At 40.4% G+C, this 22,750-nt stretch overlaps 1 protein-coding gene across 3 annotated transcripts in view; it reads left to right on the forward strand.

Moving 5' to 3' along the window:
• The window catches only part of mid2 (midline 2), a 131,297-nt gene that overhangs the window by 17,265 nt on the left and 91,282 nt on the right, over positions 1-22,750 (forward strand). For 2 of the 3 annotated variants that reach the window (XM_086023638.1, XM_086023639.1), the window contains exon 2: positions 19,261-19,341. The exons of the other annotated variant lie outside the window; for it this stretch is intronic. The gene's annotated coding sequence lies outside the window, so the exon portion shown is untranslated. The remainder of the gene's footprint in view (positions 1-19,260; positions 19,342-22,750) is intronic. 3 annotated transcript variants of the gene reach the window in all.

Genomic DNA, 22,750 nt, shown 5'->3' on the forward strand with positions numbered 1-22,750 from the left:
TGAAATAATTAATCATTCCCTTACTATCAAACGATGCTGATTATTTTATTGCAAAAAACTGGCAGTGGCCTTTTAATAAAAAAAAGGCTTATTGTTCATTATTTACTGATGTGTCATTTTGACCGTGAAGCCTGCCATCTTCATCGCGCTCTTCCCCTGTCAATGGCTGACTTTGCACCAGCAAACGCATCCTTGACAGCCAATATGATCAAAGAGTGGGAAGAATCCCTAAAACAACATCAGGCACCATATGAAATATTTAGATGATGCAGAGGAAGACGGCACAATGAGAACAGAGCAAAGCTTGAGGAAATGCTGCAGGAAGACTGAGGACTTGGAACACTCCCACTCATCAACCGCTTTCTCAATGTGAATTTGATGCGGTCCGCTTTTTCTACGAGCTGAATGACAAAACTCACAACAGGCGTTTAATCCTGTGAATTTTTAAACAGTCCATTTTAACTTGCGTTTCACATTTTGTCATCATGAGACCAAGATGACAAAGGTTGTTCGACAATACCTTGCCAATGCAAAGCTTCAAACAGGATGTGTCCAGAGGGAAGTGGCCACTGAGATTGTGTGTCATCGGCAGGTTGCGGGAGACAGGAAGAGCCAGAGAAAAGCGCAGAAGTGGACATCCTTGGAATGCATTGGTCGATTCATGGATCAAACGCCAGTTGTGAATTATGTAGATTAGCTCCTTGTTAGAGAACAGCAAGTTGTGGAAAAAAGTACTGAAACACTCCACAGTTGGTCGTTGACGAACATTTTTAGAGGAGTTGAAGTTAAGTTCACCTATTAACAGGTTAGTTTCATCCAGAAATTTAACCGGGAAGTCGAATCCTCCGCTTTTTGTGAGTAGTGTATGTGCAGTACATTGGACTGTGTGAATTTTCTGTTGCTGTGTGATTAGGGCATAGTTTCTCACATTTGTTCTCACACACGTTTCGCACATTGTTAATATACAACCCGCAATTCCAATGAAGATGGGACATTGTGTAAAATGGAAATAAAAACAGAATACAATTATTTGCAAATCCTTTTCAGCATGGATTATCTTGGATACACTACAAAGACAACATATTTAATGTTCAACAGATGAATGTTACTGTTTTTTTGCAAATAGAATTTGATCCCTGCACCATGTTCCAAAAAGCTGGAATGAGGGCAACAAAAGACTGGGAAAGTCTTAAAAAGAATACTAAAAAAGAAAAAAATACCTGTATGGAACATTCTACAGTTGAAAGAGGTTAATTGCAATCGGTGATGTCGTGACTCGGTATAAAAGGAGCATCCCTGAGAGGCTCAGTTGCTCACATGCAAGGTTGGAGAGGGATTCAATACTTTGTGAACAAATAGTCCAAAAGTTTAAGAACAATGTTTTTCAACATACATAGGACACAACATAGGAATTTAGGGATTTCATCATCTATGGTCCATATTATCATCAAAAAGTTCAGAGAATTTGGAGGAATCTCTGCATGTATGTAGCCAGGCCGAAAACCAACATTGAATGCCTGTGACCTTCGATCGCTTAGGTCAACCAAATTTTTGTCGCGGGCCACATCATCGATATGCAGTCCACGGAGGGCCGTTACAAGTGTGAACCCATTTAAATGTATGATTGCCCTATATTATCACATATGAACAACAAATTGATGGATAACGAGTTTTGAAATCACAGAAGCCAGTGAATGGATTGTTCAACTATTTAGTCAATGTATTTTAAGGGAGAGATTGGTAACACATTTTTGCAATATCTCATATGTTGTGTTTACAGTGAAGACAATTTCAAAGAAACAGGTCGAGTCAACACACATGAGTTGCCTTTGCGGGCCACATACAAAGATGTTGCGGGCCGGATCTGGCTCCCGGGCCTTGAGTTTGACACTTGTGCCTTAGGTAGAACTACATTAAAAATTGGCTTAATTGTATAAAGGATATTGTAACCTGGGTTCAGGATCAAAAGTTCGAAGTTCAAAAGCCAGCTTCTGTGATAGTATAGAGGTATTTTATTGCACATGGCATGGGTAACTTGCATATCTGTGATGGCAGCATTAATGCTGACATGTTTTGGAGCAACATATGCTAACATCCAAGCGACGTCCCTTTATTTCAGCAAGACAATGCCAAGCCACATTCTGCACATGTTACAACTGCCTGGCTTTGTAGTAAAAGAGTGAGTGACAACAATAGAGACCCCCGACTGTTGAGCAACTGAAGTTGCACGTCAAGTAAGAATGGGAAAGAATTCCACCAAGAAACCTTCAACAGTTAGTGCCTTCAGTTCCCAATTGCTTGTTGAGTGTTGTGAAAAGGAAATGTGATGTAAACAGTGGTAAACATGCCCCTGTCCCAGATAGATTTTTGGGAACGTACTGCATGCATTAAATAAAAAATGAGTGAATATTGTCAAAAAACAATCAAGTGTATCAGTTTGAACATTTAACATTTTTTCTTTGCAGTGTTCGCGTGTTCTGATTGCATCTGCCTGTGGTAGCATCATGTTATTGTCAAGACAGGAGAGAAAACCACTGTATGCTTTTAGAAGAATGTTTTGAAGAACAGAATGAATATTCAGTATGTTGATAAGTGCCTTTTACCAGGCATTGATTTTAACCAGGGGCGATTTTAGGTTCGGAGCTTTGGGGGTGCTGAGCAGCCAGAGTGTCTGGCTGGTTCAAATATATATATTTTTTTCATCTCACTTAAAGTGATTTAGGATCATTCATTAGATATTTTCACGTTAATGCTGAAACCACATTCACGTAAAAATAAGAAAAAATGAAAAAAATGGACTGTGTTTTTCACAGGACAGCGACTCACCTCATATGAAACCTCATATGAAACCACAATGGCTCTTTTCATCAAAAAACAGGTGTAAGAAATCTGAAATATAAAAGACGAGTGTGACTCACCAAATAAATTTTTTATATGGATCTTTTGGGCTGCTTTTGACTGACTCAAGCAGTCTTCTGACATTTTGCGCAGCCTGAGAGAAGTCCTTACATGACAGGTGGAGTGATTGCCGCTTGTTCTGAGATTAACGCTTTATCTGATCTAGGATCTGTCATGTGTAGTACCGAGAGTCTCCATTTGGAGCGTTGTAATGTGCTATCACTGTTTAAGAACCAACAATGTATGTTCGAGCAAGTATACAAGTAAAAGACATTGAGCTGCCAACCCGTCTGTGTCCGTCGTTATTGACAACCAATCGCCATCCAAAGCTTTACTAAAAGCATCTTATATTACAGGATCGGTAAATTGCAGTTTTCTGTATTGGCAAGAGTTGATATTCAATATACAGGATATTTAAGGTCCCGTATGGGACAAACCAAACTACCCCAAAATACGTGACGTCCCAGCTAATATGGGACAGTTGGCAACCACACACATAGTTTACACACACGCAACAATTAAGGTAGGCTGATCGTTGTTGCATTCGATTCAATGCAGCTAAAATGAGGACTAATATCTGTAGATGATAACAAACTCATGGTATTGGGTGGTAAAATAGTTGTTCAACATAACCACTGTATAACATGCTCTCACCGTAATACACCGTAGCCTCCACAACCTCGCGCTATGCCGCATCACTTGCCGATCAAAGGAGGAGCGGGGAGGGGGGCGAGAGCGGTGCTGGGAATCAAATGGACTGAATCATTTCGAGGCAGGGGGTATTTCCGATGGTGCGTTGTTCACATTTTTGTTTTGTTCTATTTTTTATCCAGCGTTTTTCATCATATTTAAGCATATCCTGTCCGTTATTAAGGAAAAGAGAGTTTTATAAACGCTATAATTTTTGGGGGTGCTTGGGTTGAATTTGGGGGTGCTTGAGTGCCCCCAAATTTGGGCTGGTTACGCCTATGATTTTAACCAACTTAGTAAAGATTTACAAACTGTAAATTAGAAAGCAAAAAGCAAAACGTGTTACTTTAAGTACAGCTATTGCAAAGAAGAGAGAGTAAACATAAAAACAAATCACTAAAATGGCTTTGGCATGCGTACGAGCAACATTTGTTTGCCTGTGTTAGCATTCCCAACCAGACTCAAATGTAATAAACTTCTCTTGCCCCAAGCACGTTTGGAAGAGGTGGTGGTGGGCCTGGGACGATTGCACATTTCACTTGCACATGCACAAGTTTGCAACAAACCCTCCATCTGTCTGAATAATAGAAATAAATAGAAGAATTTTAATAATCCACCACATTAAATCGTGCTTGTGTGGTAGGCTTGGCCAGTGTGAGTGTTCCCTATCCTCATCAATTAAAAATAAGATCGAATTTGTTTTTGGAAACATTGCCACTAAATTAGGCAGCCGCATAAGTGCTCCATTAAACATAATGAGTCAATATTATTCTAGTCCTCCAAATTTAAGAAAGCCAATTATAATTTCGGGGAAAACTTTGGATGGCTGACACGTATGATGTCTCACCAGAACAGGAAGCACAGAAAGGATGGGTGATAGCCTCTCCGGTGCTACAAAGGCTATCTTCACACTACAGCTTCATTCTTTTTGCCCATATATGACATATATCAGATTTTTTTCATGCAGTGTGCAGTTCAATTTAAAAAAAATTTTTTTTTTCAAATACAACTTGGGGCTCTTTCGTATGTGGATATAAATCGGATATGTAGCCAATGTGTCTGCAGTATATACGCCCCAACCTATATGTCAAAAAAGGCCCAATGTGCACTCGGGGGAGAGTGCTTGGGTGGGAGACTACTGACAATCGCCTGTGGCACTGCATCTGAAAAGTTGTGTTGAAAAACAGTGTTGTCTTCGTATTGGAATTTTATTTAATCCCACTTGAAACGAAAACGAAGCATAAAGTTGACAAATGTGGTGACAGTAGTAATTCAGCCATGTTCTTTTAGTATGCGCATCAATGACGTCATCTTTAGCAGAGGTCTCCATGAAATGAGATCGAAGAGCTTCATTTCCCCCTAATATTTCCACCACTTCCCGCCTTGCTACTCTGGCGATATGAGATGATAAAATGAGCCCAAACAAATGGGGCCATATTTACTTCCATAAACACTGTGTCACGAGATGTCATATTATTATTATTTGTTTAATCTACGTCACTCCACGTCAGGCTTTGTGCGTATGCGCGTCACATCACGGACGCATTAGAAGTAGCATTTATTTATTTTTTGGGGGTAATTTGAACGAGTACATAAAAAGATCGGATTTAACAAAAATCCCGAATTGGGCATCACGCCCCACCCTGCGAACGTAGCAAAAGTCACTCCTTGGTGTTGTTGATAATGAGTGCAGATGGGTGCATGTGTGCTGAGATAATTTTGGAAGCAAGCCCACACCCACTCTCGTAAAAGAGTCGTCCTGTGACACTGTTGTCAAAGATTTTACAACATTTGCCAACCTTAAACCAATATTCTTTAACAGAAACTCTAGTATTTGTAGGCACCAAAAGGTTTTTGGGCCACACTGGAAAGCACCCCAAAAATAATACTGTAATATGAGAGCAGAAAGGCATTAAATTATGAGGATTAAATTGAAATACTATGTCAATGAAAGTTGAAGGTTCCTGACTTTCTGATAATTGATCACTACAATTGTCTTGTTTTGAAGTGGGGGGGCTTCCCTGCATTTGGGACCACCTGTCTCTGCTTCCACCTACTGTGAGAGGAAACTGCAATTTCAAATAATGTTGGCATGGGACACATTAGAGTGCCATTGTTGCAGTTTTATAAGAAAAGGACAACCTTTCTTTGTTAAAAGAGTACAGAATGCCAACAACAGGATTTTGTTTTTGTTGTGTTTTGTTTTTTTTACAAACAAACTCATTTCCATAAAGGTATACCTTGAGAAATACTGATGCTGTTTAGCTTTGACAGTTCATTTCCAGAGTGCCTTAGCTGAGGCCAACCCCAGCTTTACCTCTCTTCAAAGAACATAATTGAATACGGTAAAGCAGTCTTCCCTCTTCTCCTCTGTGCTCCAAACTCATTATTATCTTGTGTACAGTGTACTGCAAACATCTCATTTTGTCATGTTCATAGTTTGGTTTTGATGGCCTTTAAGAAAAGTAATTTTCCAATTTGGGCAAGGTGGATGTGGTGCTGGAAGCAAACATGATTATAGTTGCAAAGTATTAAATAGGCTTGTGAACGGCGGCTAGTGGTCACAATCTCCATGAGATGAGCTACTGTAGAAGACTGTGGCGACAGAGTATGTACTCTCATGGGGCAATTTGTATTGTGGTTCAGTAGGCCGGTAAAGGGTAGTGGTTCTGCTGGGCGGGCTTGCATTGCTCCAGTCAGGAAACTGTGGTTTGGAATACTGGAAAAGAGAGGGTGCAACAAAATGTTCATGGACAAATAAAGCTGAAACTATAAATAGACACTAAGCAGGCTGTAGGCTGAGTCATGTAGCTCTGTTTGCGATGCTTATTGAGGATGTATTCTTCAAATCCAGAAAGGGCTTTATGGGTGTGTAGTCCTTTGAGCTGATTGAGCTTCATGTTGTACTCAATGGATAAATTGTTAAAGTGTGGAGGTACACGCTTCACAGGGTCAGGGCCAAAGAATTTCCTAACAGTCTCAACCTTCATCACAAAGTGTCTGACAAACCAGGATGTGGTCAGCGAAGCCTTCTTATCCATTTCTGTGGCTTGTTAGTAGTCCACAACACTGGCTCAACATTTTTGCAACCTTTTACGAACCCTGACGAAACCCCCAAATTCACTTAGTTCGTAAGCATTTGCAAAGTGAGATACCATCTTATGCCTTTTCATTAGGTTAGATCAGTGCTTCTCAAATAGTGGGGCGGGCTGAGGGGGGCGCGTGTGACCCTGGGGAACATGCTTTTTTTCCGCAGAACTACAATAAAGTGTAATTGCACATCCACTCCAGTAGTTGGTAAGTTGAACTATATCGCTTTATTTTTGTTTTCTTTATGTTAACAAGGATACAATTTATGCAGAGGTGTACCTATAACTATTTTATAGACAAATGCTATTATTTATAGTTGCAGCGGAGAGTGGGTGGGGTGGGGGCGCAAATTGTTTTCTTATTGCTGGGGGGCGGGGGCGTAACAGAAAATAATTGAGAAGCACTGGGTTAGATGAAGTTGTTAAAAAATATGAGATAAGATCCGTTACACTACTTTACATTGACAGTTTTGCATGATAAATAAGAATATAGAAAAAAAACTTTAGGATCTTTAATGGTTGAATACATAGCAAGGCGGTAGGGTGCCTTTGAGACAAGTAAACCTGTTTGTAGTTTTACTGTTGCGATTCCCAATTGCAGATGTTCAGAAACTCACTTTTAACCTACGTCTTTGAACTTAATGGACATTAAATTTAGAAACATCTCCTGTGATACAGACATCCACAGATTAACCAGATCAAATGTGTAAGAATATGAAGATTTGATATTATTGATTTGTGATGAAAAGGCTCTGGTGTTTTGTGTCCGCGTTGTTATTGCTCATTGCTAACGAGGCTGCCAGTAAGCCCACAGGTACCATACAGCACCTCCCTCTTCCCCTCCATCCACTTCAGGCTCTAATTTTAGCATAGCTATGCCGGATTCTTCCCCGGGATTTTCCCTTTCTGTGCATCCCAGACTCTCTCAGTTCCTACCACTCCAACAGTACCTGTTTGATCATGTATGCCAATGCATCCTCTTGAACATTATTTGAAGAGGAAGTGCTACTTCAAATAAATGTAGTCCCTCTGTGGAAAGTGAGTAGTGTTGCATATGCTCTGCAGAGTCAACGTGAGGCGAGCATGCATTGAGTTCTTTGCAATCAGAGCTTACTCATGTTTGATTCAGTTGGTAGCAGCTGCAACTCCTCAGATATGGAAGCATCAGCACTTGTTGGTCTGTGGAGATGAAGCATGCTTATCCTAAGTACATATGTAGAATTTAACCTCCTCTAGGGTATAAGTATCCTGCTTAAGATCTGTTTGTGAGAATGTAGTGTGGTGTCTTAATTTCTGCTTAAGACCAAGCAGTTCCACATTACTGCTATGAGGGTGTCAATTAATGCAGACATATTTTTCCCAATGTAAAGCAGTCCACAATGTCTTATTAACATGTCTGTGAGGTGCTCAAAATACCCAAGGATCAAGAATTGTCGACATTTTCTTATTGCATATTTCTTGCCATGGTGAAATCAGCTCATTTTAGGGGTGTATCTGTCTCATGCAGCGAGCCAGCCGATATCCTGCCCCATAGACTGCTGAGCCAACGGCAAGCCAGGATTTTTGTTGAATGACACCGGAGTGTCACTCGTTGCCAAATGTGCACTCTTACCAGCTGCCTGCTTCTACTTGTGAGTGTGGAATAGGAGCAGCAAAAATGCTTACTCACGGAGGCTGCAGTTGAAATGATTCAGGGACACATCACCAAACAAAAATATCCCCCACCACACACCACCACCATGTTGTGGCCACTGAGCAAACAAGTAAATGCCAAGCGCACCTAATGCTGTCAGCTAACACTAATCTGTGCGCTGTGCATACAATCACCACTGACTAATTTACCTCCCCAACACACTTGCACTAAAAGTATACCCATAGAGATTCTATTGCATTATTACTCGCGAAGGCAGCATTTCATCTCAAAGCTCCTGAATTACACATCAAATAATGTGTAATGTGGCGCATAACATCACCAAACAGAAATATCTTACACGCCTGCATCGAAAACAGCATTATCATCAGATTCGAATGCTGGTTACACTGTTAGCCAATGCTAATCTGTGCTAACACTGCAGCTCTGCTTACCGTTTAGCTTTGATATGATGTGCTTCAGCCACTGTGTCATAGTGGCCCTTTCACACTGGAACTTTAGCCAGCGTAGCTGCCAAGTCGGTGGCGACAAGCTTGTTGTGGTTTTTATGTTAATTAGCCCCTCTGTTTTGTAACAGTGGGGCAGAAGTTACAGACTCATTTTAAGATGTGGGCAGATAACAAAAGATTTATCGTATTTGGTTGTCTAACTTCAGCTGTGATGGGTGGACAGGCATGCCAGACACACAACTATTGTATTTGTATACAGGACATTAAAAAAATAATTTTCCATAGTATCTTCCCTTGAGTCTGACTTTATCTTTGCAAAAGCAGAACTGTTGACACAGATGGTTTGGTTTGCATATCTTCCACCACTTTATCCGCATTCAAAAAATGTTCTTGTTTAAATCAAGCTATACATATTTACAGTTAAGCTTGACCATGGTTGTGTTTGAGTTAAAAAAAAGTGAGAGAACCAGATAATGGATGTTTCACTGTCACAGGAGGCAAACATTGTTGTGTAGAACCAGTTTGCATTAAAAAAGATACAATCAAATAAAGGGCTGACCTTCGATTTTTACTATTTGTTGAAAAAGCTGGCCATGTTTGAGGTAAATAACATTTTGTCCGCCTTTAAACTCATAGTGACACAGTGATGAGCCATGTGTGTGTTGCCAGCAGCGGCGTTTTGACTAAGGACAGAGCTGCCTTACAGCATTCCTTTATGACTCCCGCATGCAGCATTTGCACACGTAGGTGACAGGAGTGAGACGAGCCCATTTGTCAAATTTACAGACTTATGGCGACAGACAGTGACTGCCAGTGGAATGATCTAGATCAGTGGTTCTCAAATGGCGGTGCGCATTCCCGTGGGGGTACATGAAGTCAATTTAGGGAGTACATGAGATTTCGAAATATTTCAATCGTTGCAGGGCCTCACGGCGGTCGACTGGTTAGCATGTTCACGTCACAGTGCAGAGGTCATGGGTGGCAGTTGGTCAAAGTTGGTAGATGTAAGCGGTAACGGAAGCCTGTTTAAAATGCTGGATGGACTAGCCTATAGGCGATTACTATTTGTTCCGGCCGGGCAAAAATGCGGATAGAAAGATGTCGGAAGGGTACCCCAGCTACAGGCGGAAGGCGATAAACGGACCGGGACATTTTAATAAAATGCCCAGCTCTGCCTTTAATCCAGATGCTTCTTCAGTTCCGAAGAAGATTGAACTGCTATTTACAGTTAGCTAACACTATTCTGTGTTTACCTTTTGGCTTTTGGCATGATAATGTTTTTGGGGTTTTTTTTTTTTCAGTGGTTCATTCCCTCTGGAACTTCGGCCAGCCTAGCTGCAATGTAAATGGCTGACAAACTAAAGAACCCTTTTAAGATTAAAGGTGAAATATTGTCAATAACCAAGCAGAGTCCAGTGCCTCATTCTACTTTCATAAAGCAGAAGTCAACCCAAGAATTTTCTTTGCAAAAAAAATCTTCTATGCAGTCCCACTAGTCTAAACAAGGAATTCTGATTATTATTGCATTTTTGGAATTTGAATTAAGCGCTAAAATCCACCTGTTTCTGTCCCCCCCCGGGGGGGCGGCCATTTTGCCACTTGTTTTCGACTGGAAATGACATCACAGTTGCGAAGGGCTAGGGTAATGACCAATCATGGCTCAGCTTCAGAAAACAGGTGAGCTGTGATTGGTTGTTACTTGAGCTCTGAGCAACTGTGATGTAATTTTCAGTCGACATAAAGTGGCAAAATAGCCGTCCCCGGAGATGGCTAAAAATGGATGGATTGTACAAACACAATATTAGTCAGAATGCCATGTACAGGCTAGCGAAGGCGCATAGAACATATTATTGTAAAGAACATTTTTTAGGTTGACTTTCCCTTTAACATGACAAGACTGAGAATTTACACAGACTTCCACTACTACTTTTATTTACTTTTCCTCACTGACTTTGTCTTGAGTAATTTAACATTAATAAGAGACAGCCGTAAATATGAATGCAGTGGAAACTCCACATTTCCTATTGGGATTATTAAGTAATTTAGAAATACCAACCGGTTCAAAGTCAGACAGTGTCACTGAATGGAATATATTTGTCAACCTTAGAGGTTCCACTTTTTCTATTGTCTGTCCTGCCAAAGATGTGCTGTTTAAAATGGATCCCTCCCTTTTTGAGGAAAAAATATATATTCTTGGTCACAGTTATTGGACTTCATTCCCTTTTCTTTCCACTTGTGTCCTCCTGTCCCCTCCCTCCACCTGTCTGTGGTGTATGGCTTCTGACAGCTCAGGTAGCCTGCGGCTTCCCATGGCCACATACAGCGTGAGATGAAAGGCTTGCAGCAGGAGCTCATTCAAAAGGACCTTCTGCTTTACCTGAGCTGCTCTTCATAGGCTCGGCCGGGCAGATGGAGAGGAGAGGAAGAATACAGGGCAGGGAGGAGACTGAGCAGGAGACATAATGAAGATAATGACAGACAAAGAGAAAACACAGTGATGACAGACTGAAAAGAATTGCTATGGTTGCCTTGCCCCTGATGTGGAAGTCTCTCACAGTGACCAAAGAAGCTTGCACTTCCCTCCTTGCCCCCGGTTTCTTTTGACTTCATACATCCAGACTAGAGGCCACCAGGAGACTTGCAACAGATTCTGAAAGTCCACATCTTTAGATGTATTGAGACAGGCTGAGGTCTCACTCGACAACGCAACATCTTGCGCCTTCCACAAATTCTACAGATCTTTATATCAGGGGATGAAATTCAGACTGTCTGCCCAAAGTCAACATGTACTGCATCATGTATATTAACTCAGCTGGGCCAGTTTTATCTGCCAGCCACTGCACACACAGAAAGCCTCACCAACCGGAACAGTTGGAAAACATGCAAAGTCTATTAAATCCAATATGATCATTTAAAAATGCTGCCTTCACAAATAATATTTTTTTGTTGTACTTTTACATTTCTGTAGAATGAAATGAATAATTCTCTGACAGTGCCACTCAAAACTAGGCTTTACTATCTTTGTATAGGCAGGTTTTTCTATTGGAGCGCTGCTAATTAAATTGTGCCTAATGAAGTGGATGGTGACTGTACAGAATGAGCTGTATTTTGCGGTTTATCGTCTTTCAGGTGGATTTCTGTTGTATGCACCTTAAGACACACTAGCAGTGCATAGTAACCTGTCATGGCTAAATGATGGATTCCTTTAAGCCAATCCATGTAGGTTGCTTCTCAGATAAAATTGATGGTCTCCCTGTGCAGTAAATATATCTTGCAATAAGCACATATTAACTTTAATGAGAATAAAAATAATTTAACAAAAGTCAGTGATATGGTTGATTTAAGGGTGTTTTATCTCAATGGTGTGCAAACTGTTATAATGACTCTTGTAGTCAGTCTTCTGTAATTGATTGTGTGGCTCCATGGGGAACCAGCATGTATATGATGTGTCAACTAGCTAGGTTAAGTACCGTAGACTTATCTGGGAGATTTAGCCTTGGGATGTTGCAGTAACATGAAGTACTCGGTAGTAAAACATCTGACAGTTGGTGATTACGAGAAACTCAGGCGGGCCAAAAAGCAATCAAATCCACACTGCCCTGGACTCTGACATCTGCCTGATGAAGTGCTCTAAAACGGGACATAATGAGGAAGCGTCATGATGAAGAAGAGATGAGAAGTACGACGTACAACCCATTTGTCGGTGTACATCACATGAGCAGATAATTAGGTTGGTTGCTGCCCTGCTACTGACTGGCGACCAGTCCGGGGTGTAGTTTGCCGTATGCCCAAAGTCATCTTGGAGATGTTCCAGCTCCCCATGACCCTCAACAGAATAAGTGGTCTAGAAAATGGATGGATGGATAATTTGATTGCTTGTTACAAGCTACTTGCAGTGCTTTTGACAATGTGAAAAAATAGGCTGACTCCTATTTGTTGCAATTTAATCGTCTAAATTTTTGTTTCCGTTTATGCTGTTGTAGTTGGCAGCCACTAAGCGCTTGACAACAAAATATGCCTTTAATTAGGCATGATGATATGATCTTAACCAATGCCCAGCAATGTACATGCAGCCTTGAATTAGCTGTGTTTACAATGTTGTAGAGCCTAAAAATTGCCATGTGTCTCTGCTTTATTTGATCTCTTCCAGTGTAGAACTCAGACACTCCCAATTTCTGAATCTTTTCACGCCTCTCATATTTTCCATTCCTCCCTCCTGCTGCCGCTTTCCCTGTCCTCCCTCTTCTCCGGCTTCAATCGAGCATCTGATCACAGGCTCGGGAGAATGGGGGATAATGAGATTAGGCCTGTACATGTTTACACATTCTGATTTGCATTGAGCGTTTCCTGACTCTCAGTCTGACCCACATTTCTCTTCTCTTGGTTTGCGCTTTTCATGTCTCAGTCACTTCTTCCTCTGCTTGCCTTTGCTTGTGTTGCAGCAGTGGCGTTACATGCATGTGGGGAAGATATGTTTCGTTAACTAAATAAATGGTGCTTCACACGTTGCGCCAATGTGGTTTCAGTTCAGTAGCTTGTTGGATCCAATTGACCTCTTAAGTCTATGCACTCCGGTCTCATCTGTCAGTGTCCTTGTTCAGCATGAGTTGCAGCTGCATAACTGTTGGTACAGGTGATGACCTTTTAATGGCAATTGTAAGATGTATTTCAGTGTGAGATTGTGTAAGTACACTCACACCATGCACAAATAAAACACAGTCTCACTGTGCAGCCTCCTTTTTGCCACCCGATGATCTGCGAGCTGCAGAACTGCTGAATTCCTATACACTGGAGCTTTCTAAATGGAAAGGAATCCTTCTGTTGAGACTATTACGAAAGCAACCAACAGCACTAGAATATCAGGTTTCGACTGCGAACCCTTAGTGGAAAAACTCAGTAGGTAAATTTAATTGCATGAGTTTACCAAGAAGGCCCTTATGATTGACATGAACCATTTACGGGGTTTGGGTTGCAGCCGTTTTTCTAGTATAGTTTTTAAACTAGTTCTATTTTAAAATCTAAATGTGATACACAGTAATAAAATTGTACAAGTGCTCAAATCAACAACAGGGAGTTGATTACTCATTATTTGGTAACAATGTAAACTACATACGCACAAAAACTTTGATTTCTGAATACCATTCTGACACTATCAATCTTTTTTTCCCCCTTCAGTTATTGCACTGGATATTAGACATAGCAGATGTACTTAATTTTACTGGCGGTCACCACATATGCTGCGATTTACAGCCTGAAGGTTAAATGTCTCCATCCAGAAGCCACCAGTCAGTTTACAACCTATCTGACCAGAGGCAATAATATATGTTGTAAATACTAGCGGACAAGGAATTTAAGTAAAAGCTACAGTAAAATGTAGCCTACTCCAATGTAACCAAGTTAAAGTATAAGATAATGGATGTGAATTCATTATGTTTGTGATTTGGATGAAGAATATTTGTCACTTTATGCTTTTCCTGCTTCTGTTTTTTTGTTTAAATCATACTATGAATGTTACTTTGTGTGGTGTCTTTTACCTTTACCACCAATTCTAATTATAACACCATAATAACATTTGTCACATACACAGGAAGGGGTTGGCTGAAAAGTCACAGCAACCTTGACCTTTGACTGTCGATATAGGATCAGTTCATCTCAGTAGGGATGTTTGTCAGATATAGGTGTGGGAATCTGTCACCACCTCACGATTTGATTGACTTACCAGTTGAATTACCAGTTTATCTTGATTTTCTGGTGGACCACTTACTATTTTTAAATCAACATTTGTGATGAGCTATAGTTCACGAAAATGTATTTAATTAAAGAATAATGAAAACAAGTGTATAATTTAGAATGTAACGTTTACACAAATGTTTCTTAGCACTGAAAAAAGCCACATCTGGTTTTTCAACTGTGTGTATTCAAATTATTTGCAAAAAGCACCATCGCAATACTTTATAACTTTATTATGTTATTAGTGATTTATACAGTATTTTATATTTGAACTCAACCATCACACACACAAATCAATTCATAATTCACACATCAATAACATTTTGGATTTGGAACCCTTTTATGCATTGAGGTGGTCACCTTCCTCAGAGTCACAACCACACACAGAACAAAGTCTAGATAAATGTTAATTCTGGTTTGGATTTTGCATCACACTATGCGGTTGACAAATATGTATTCATTGTCTAGAAAGAGGCTCTAAAAGGAGGAGATCCGCAAATCTTTGGCTGGTGCCATTACAAAAATAAATAATCGACCTGATGTCTGAGTCACATCAGAGATTTATTCAGCCAAAGTTATTAAAAGTAGTATCAGTGAGAGTTATTCACTCTCTCTTGTTGTGTTGTGAGAAGTTCCTTTATTAATGTATACAAATTACTAATAAGTTGTTTCCTTTTTTGGTTCAAAAGCATCGTCAGAAAAGACAAATATGTTGCTGCTCTGCTCTCAGACATGCTGTGGATCAGGGGTCACTAGGCATTCCTCAGGGACCATATGAATAGCCCGCGGGCTTGTTCTAAATATAGCTTACCAGTGATGGACATTTTCTAGTAATGTTGTAAATGTAACTGTTTGTAAATGTAAAAACTTGGCAGGGATTTATCAAAATTAAGTGTTGTATATTGATTTGTGGCGGCACGGTGGTCGACTGGTTAGCACATCCGCCTCACAGTTCAGAGGTCGTGGGTTCGATCCCGGCTCCGGCCTCCCTGTGTGGAGTTTGCATGTTCTCCCCGTGCCTGCGTGGGTTTTCTCCGGGTACTCCGGTTTCCTCCCACATTCCAAAAAACATGCATGGTAAGTTGATTGGACTGTCTAAATTGCCCCTAGGTGTGATTGTGAGTGCGGATGTTTGTCTCTGTGTGCCCTGTGATTGGCTGGCAACCAATTCAGGGTGTCCCCCGCCTACTGCCCAAAGACTGTTGGGATAGGCTCCAGCACGCCCCGCGACCCTTGTGAGGATAAGCGGTACAGATAATGGATGGATGGATATTGATTTGTTTGTGAGAAAATATTGACGTGATCAGTCTACTGTATTCACATAAATGAATAACATTCATCGTTAATAATAACATACAGCTATAAACACAGGTGTGCATTCCGTCTGACCGACAGGCCAGTCCGTCTGTCTGTCACTGATGGATGCCCGTTTTGCTGACGTTAGACAATTGACAGGAAACTTAAAAAAAAAGAAAGAGGGAAATTGATTTTTGTTCATCAGTGTAATCATAAATGACCTGGTGACGTCTGAACAGACCTCACAGTCCCTTAATGACGGACATCCGTTTTGCTGAAGAGAGATGGAAACGTGACCCAGAATTCATTGATGGTATATGTACAGCAGGTGGGGGTATGCCCCAAAGAGAGAATCATCAGTTGCTCAGGATGACTAAGAAGCAACACAGTAGCTTTAAATACAAAGACAGTTTTACAGAGAAGTTCTTGTGAGTTGTTTTACATTTCTATTTTTATTTTTGGAAAGAGTGGGGTTAGGAGGTTGTGACACGTTTTTTGCCGCCCCCCAGGCTCCCCCAGAAGGTGGCAACCATAAGTCGTTTGCCAAACACTAAATGACAGAAGAAGAAGAAAAAGATGACAAATTCGAAGGGGAAAAAAGCATTCTTTTCATGTAATGGTACTTTACTTCAGTTTTCACAAGGACTATGAAGCATTTTAATTCACCTAGACATTATACCTTTGGCAACAATGTGACATGGGATTCTGGTTAAGGTAAGCAAAACTTTAAAGTAAAACTTTTAAGAGTTAAAGTGGCAGCAGGCTCCAATTTAACAGTTCAATAGATTGGCAAATAAGTGTAGACTATATGAAAATGTAAAATGTATGTGAGTGTAAAGCTGTTTGAGCATAAAGCCGACACATTATGATGTACATAGTGCACTCCATTTACCAATTTAATCAAATCAGTTCAGATACAGTAATGGATGGATGGATTTTTCATCCTTTGGACCTCTTTTTTTTGTTTCCGGATAGATGATTGACTGGCGGACCTTTGATGTTTAGTGATGGTAGCTCGGTGAACGGACTGACAGACGATTACAGTTTGGTACATCTTGAAAAATAGACGGATTGACGGATTATGGACGGGTACCCAAGCTGCTGATGGATGACAAATGACGGATCGGTAAACTTAATGCCCACCTCATTATTAAAGGTAATTTCAGAAAATATGTTATTTCAGAAGTCTGTATCAAACTGGTAGCCCTTCACATCAATACCTAAGACGTTGGTCTCAGTTTCAAAAAGGATGGTGACCACTTCTGTTGATTCACTGTTGTGTGCAAGAACACATGTACAGTATGTACTTTTTACTCACAACACCGTAAGCAAAAGAAAATGCATGGATGGTTGGATACCGTCTTTGTTTTGTTTTTTATGATGGTATTCTTGTGCACAGAATAATATGCCATATATGATTTGTTTGGCAGAAGTTGCCTTGCCAAGTTCCACATTTTTCGTTTCGCCAGCATTACATTATTTAACAAGCAAATTATTGATCATATATAACTTGATTATCAATAATTTAGAACGGCAAGAACATTTTTCCCCTAACACTAGACCAAAATAGAACAGAAATAGAAATCTTTGCCACGCTTGCATGGTTACCATCTTTCCCGTGATGTATGTCTCTAGAATATGTACTCCACTTCTGATCAAAAAAAAGCACAAATGTTACATTCTTGAGCCAAAACCAACTACTGTATCAATTATGATCTACACTGGTTTGAGCAGGCTTTGCGGTAAAACTCTTGCTGCATGATTGGAGCATAAAAGCAGCTCGTGCAAGCCAACAGTTTATGACAGCTGACAGCAAGGGGCATGCTCCAAAGCAGAGTTGCTGCTCGAGCATATAACATGAACGCAGTGTTATGGAAGCAAGTTTTCATAGGATTGTTTGTTTCCGGACTCTTTTAAAAGGCTCTAGACATGCCAAAAGCAATCGCTTGTCATGTGAACTTGCGCATATTAATTTGTTGTCATGAGACATTGGCGTGTAATGCTTGTCACAGGCTTTGTGCCACGTCTCACTCAATCTTCTTTCATCCCTTGGGAATTAGGGTCCTCTATGTCAATGTGTAATTTTATTTACTTGTGCCTGTTAAGCGAGTGACATTTACAATCCCTATTTAAAACATTTTTAAAACGGTTGGGGTTTCGTTATGAAAAGAGGCCTCCTGATTTTCAATTGTATTAGATATAAAATATGTAGCAGAAGTACAAGGTCAAGTAAGTACATACTATATTTTACTACAAAGTAGTTTTACTTTCAGTATCCCGTTCAAATTATTTCAGGAATATATATTTGTCCTGCCTGAATGTTTTTTTTTTATTTTAATTTTTACTTTCATAATTTCAATTATTTGCCAGTAACAACAACCTGTCCAAAACTGGTTAGTGTTCATCACGAACATTGCGCTTGGCTCCAAGCTGTCAATTGTGAAGCTGGAGGGTGAACAAGGTAGCATGACAATAATAAGAAGTTCTCTGCCTTCCCTCGGCTCAGCGCACAAAATGTGTACAGTCGCATGCACAAGCATTCACAATTAATTCAAAGGTCATGGAATATTTTCATTATTTATGTGGGTTAAATGAAGCCACAAGAACAAGAAATGAAACAGAAATAAAGTACCTATTGGTGGTCCTTTTTTCGTTTATTATTTGTGCCAGCGTGTATGGGAACTACAATTAGGTGTTTAGTCAGTGTCAAAAACTGAAGTTTATTTAACAAAGGAAGGCTATATTGTTGCAAACATGCTGACAGACTAAATGAAAACAAGCGTAACAAACAGTAACCACTTTGGCTGCTCTGATAGAAGACTGTGGAAATGGATTAGAAAAAAGAAAGAAAAAAAAACCTGATTTCCGCAGATTGGAGAGTATAGTTATGATAACACTCTGCTCTCATTACAGTGGAAAAAGATTCATGGTGAACAGACTAGAACAGAATAGTGGAGAAGACGGTCAATTTCTTCTTTGTGCTCAGATGTTCTGAAAAGAACACAGACTATTGATGGGCCACTGCTGCACAATGCACTCGAGATCAGCTGTTCCTTGAGAGGTGGGGGAGGAAATAGGAAGACATGATGCATTTCCTCTCAACACTTGCAGCGGTCATTTGTCATCCAAGTATATATCATGTCATGTGTGTGTTCTTGATTGACGGCTATGCAGGTGGTGGTGGTGACAATATGAGTTCATGAGAAACGTATCTCCATGGCCCTCGGTGGTTGGGGAACAGTATAAGGTCCAGTCTCTACAGGCCACTTTGTTTAGTGTCAACAACCTCAGTGGTCCAGCCTGCTCTCATTCTGTCACCATGTCTGGGTCCCATTGCAACAATTCATCACACCTTTCACTCTAAACTGTTAACAGAATAGCAACAACTTGACTGTTGTGATATTTCAGTCAGCCATCTGGCACGGGATTGATTTGGAATGTACTCATCTATCTACAGGATTGATGAATTTGTCCTTCCATCATGACGGCTCTTCGCACCACTGGCGGGAGAAGCTGCAAGTGACTATGTTGCATTGAGGTGAGTTTTGTCTTTAGTGGCAGCAAGCAAGGGAAGACAAGAGTTAACGCAATACTGATGGCACAGCAGCAAACTTCTGTTGACTGCCTGCCTCTGACTGTATTTCATGTTTTATTAGTTCTTCATTTGCTTGTGCCTGCTGAACACGGGGCATTACTCCACTTTTATTTAAGGTGCATCCCAGTGGCTAATGTGTCTGCTAAATCAATGTCAGCCGCAGCCCAGCGTAAACTTGCACGGTCCCAGAGTAAACAAACAATATTATGTGTTGAATTTACACAGGCTGAAGTTGCTGAAGTTTGTACAGCCCAATATTAACTGTCCAAGTTTGCAAGACTAAGATATAGTAGTTCTTCTGTTCCGTTCATACAAATGGTCTATACTTTCCAGTACAAATATCTTGTTCACATACCGTATGTGATGCTGTTATGTTTTTTTTTTGTCATTAATTAAAGTACTTTTAAAAATCCACAATCTAAATGTACCCATCCATCCATTTTCTATACAGTTTGAGCTTGTTATGGTCATGGGGGATCTAAACTGTTCGCTAGCCAATTGCAGGGCACATTCAGAATAACAACACGCATACATTCACACCTACGGACAATTTAGATGCGTGATTTTGGAATGTTGGCGGAAGCCAGTATACCTGGAGAAAATCCGTGCAAGCCTGGGTAAAACCTGAAATTCCAGACAGGGTGGCCTGTGAATTCCTAACCTCTCCACTGTGAGACATTAGTAACTCCCACTTGTCCACTGCTGTGCTCATCCAATCTCCAATAGGGGGGGAAAAAAAAGATATAGCTGCAATTGTGCTTTTAATGGTTCATTTGTTGAGAAACAAGATTCTGTATGATGTAGCACAGTTCTACCTCACTGGAGACTATACACAATGATAATAACAGTGAGGTTGTGGTAGGGCTGAACGATTTCTCCTTTTTGGGACCAAAATCGCGATCTCTTATCCCTGATGCTCACCAATCAGTAGGTCACACTATCCAGCGGCAAACTGGTTAAAAAAAAGCATTGCATCTACGTCACGTTGTCGCTCGTACTCCTGTAAGTCATTTCTCTCGCTGCTGCTTAAATGCTAGTCGCTAACCTAGCTCATGCTGCAGCAGCACGGACTTTATACCATATCGTCGCTGTCATGTGAAAAACACTTATCTCCATTTTTTTTCATTTTCTTATTTTTACATGAATCATGTTACCGCGTTACAGACATCGCATTAAAGTGAAAATTAAAAATGTTGTATTTTTTTTCACAGGACAGTGACTATATGTAAGGTCGTGCACAGCAGCAGCAATGAGCTGCATGATGCAGATATTCTCCTCCGTGGTGACAAATAAACTGCCTCACTAATAAGTAGCGTTTTCACCGAGGAGGCGAATGAGGAGTCGCTAACTGTGCTAATCGTCAATATGTTAAATGCAGAGTCTGAAGACACAAAATAAGTGCTGAGGCATACAGTCGACTTTTCACAGAAGTCTGCTAGAACCGCGTTAGGGCGGAGAGCCAGCAGCTATGAACAGAAAATGTGTGTATTTGGACATGAAATAAGACGACAGCTCCATTAGCAATTTAGCACATGTTCTAACATCGGAACACAGAAACGACTGACATCAGCCATGACGAAGAGCGCAACGTCAAACGTACGGTATATTAAACAGAGCTGGACATTTTACTAAAAATTCGCTGTTTGTTTATCGTCTTCCGCCTACCGTTCTGCCGTCCGTTTATCTGCCATTTTGTCCAGCCGAACCAAATGATAATCGCCTAAAGGCCAGTCGGACTACCATTTTAAACGGCCTACATTAGCATTTCCAACTACCAGCTTCGACAAACTAATTGATCTGAACCATGGCTGAATTACTACGATCGCCATAAATGTTCATTTTATGCTTCATGTTTCAAGTGGGATTAAATTAAAGTCAAATATAAAGTCAATAGTGTTACAAAAAACTTTGCAGATTCGATCCTCAAGTGCCAGCACTTTCCCTCTGCCTGTGCCGAGCGCATTTTGGGCTGAGGATGACGTCAAAGTCGGATATATGCGACCAGGCCGTTCAGACTACGGCCGCATTGAAAAAAATCGGATACGTGTCTGATCTAGGACCACATATGAAATCGACCTAGGTCACATTTGAAAAAAAATTGAATTGAGCCGTTCAGACTGTCATAAAAAAATCTGATACAGGTCGCATATGGGCAAAAAAATCCGATCTGGGTCGCATTTCCTGCGGTGTGAACCCATTATATGATACTTTCTCACCCATTTTAACAGGAAATATTTACATACCGTTACTACCCAAAGATTCAATTAATACGAATTTGAGGACATATTGCAGATCCCTCAGACTCTGTTAAGTCTCTAGCAAAAATATGGTAAAATATTTATACATTTGTGTACAAAGAACATGTACATTAGTTGGGTTAAAAAATGTTTGTATACACAATTGCACATATTTATATTTGATGTCAAGTAGTAAAGTAGTTCTTGCCTTGAACCATTTTTAAAAGGGACTGCCTCACTCACAAAACCTCTTTAGTGTCCTTACCTTATTAGAGTACTACCTTTTCATGGTTTTTAATGATATAATGGCATTTTCTATCATGTTTGGAAACGATACTGTACATTGTGAATATTGCACTGAAGCTTTATTTCGAGAAAATCGCAAATCAAATCGAAATCGCAGTATATGTCAGAAAAATCGCAATACATTTTTTTCCTAAAATCATTCGTCCCCAGGTTTTGGTGAGAAATGAAAAGGCATGATGTGTGCATAGACAGTGAAGATGCACAGCTACGAGTGTACTGTCTGGAATACGTGAGACCGACGATTTACTAGTGTTGGTTGAGGACAGTCACCGCAAACACACCTGCTTGTTTGGCTGTGCCTTTTCTGCCACGCAGCTGAAGAGAGGACCTGCACATTTTGCAAAAGTCTTATTGTGATTTGATGGAAATTCACAGGACATTGCATTGGATCTTTGTGGTTAAAAGGCTGCTGTTTTTGATAAGGGAAAAATGTCTGGTATTTGGCATGAGCAGTGGTGGAATCTTTAAGGGAGCAACAGTTTGTAGTTATTTCTCCACTCTTGCTTTCAACTTACCTTTTACAATCCATAAAACCGCATTGCCTCTTGGAAGGAATGTTCAGTGCACCCTTATAACTCTGCAGGTGCTTTAGGTTCTGTGGAAAATCCAACAGGCCAGAATATTTCCCTCAAGATTCCGATTGCCTCAGCAATTTGCTCAGTATGTGGCCTTGAAGGTAAGTATGGCATAGAAGATTTTAAAAAATATATATGGTGCCTTTACAAAGATAACACCCAAAGTGTCCAGTCCCAAACTGGATCGTGACAAAATTGTATTGCAGAGTAGCACCCAGCATGTCGGTAAGAAAA

Source organism: Filicampus tigris, chromosome 2 (genome assembly GCF_054856515.1).
Source record: "Filicampus tigris isolate MCC_2025a chromosome 2, RoL_Ftig_1.0, whole genome shotgun sequence".
NCBI lineage: Eukaryota > Metazoa > Chordata > Actinopteri > Syngnathiformes > Syngnathidae > Filicampus > Filicampus tigris.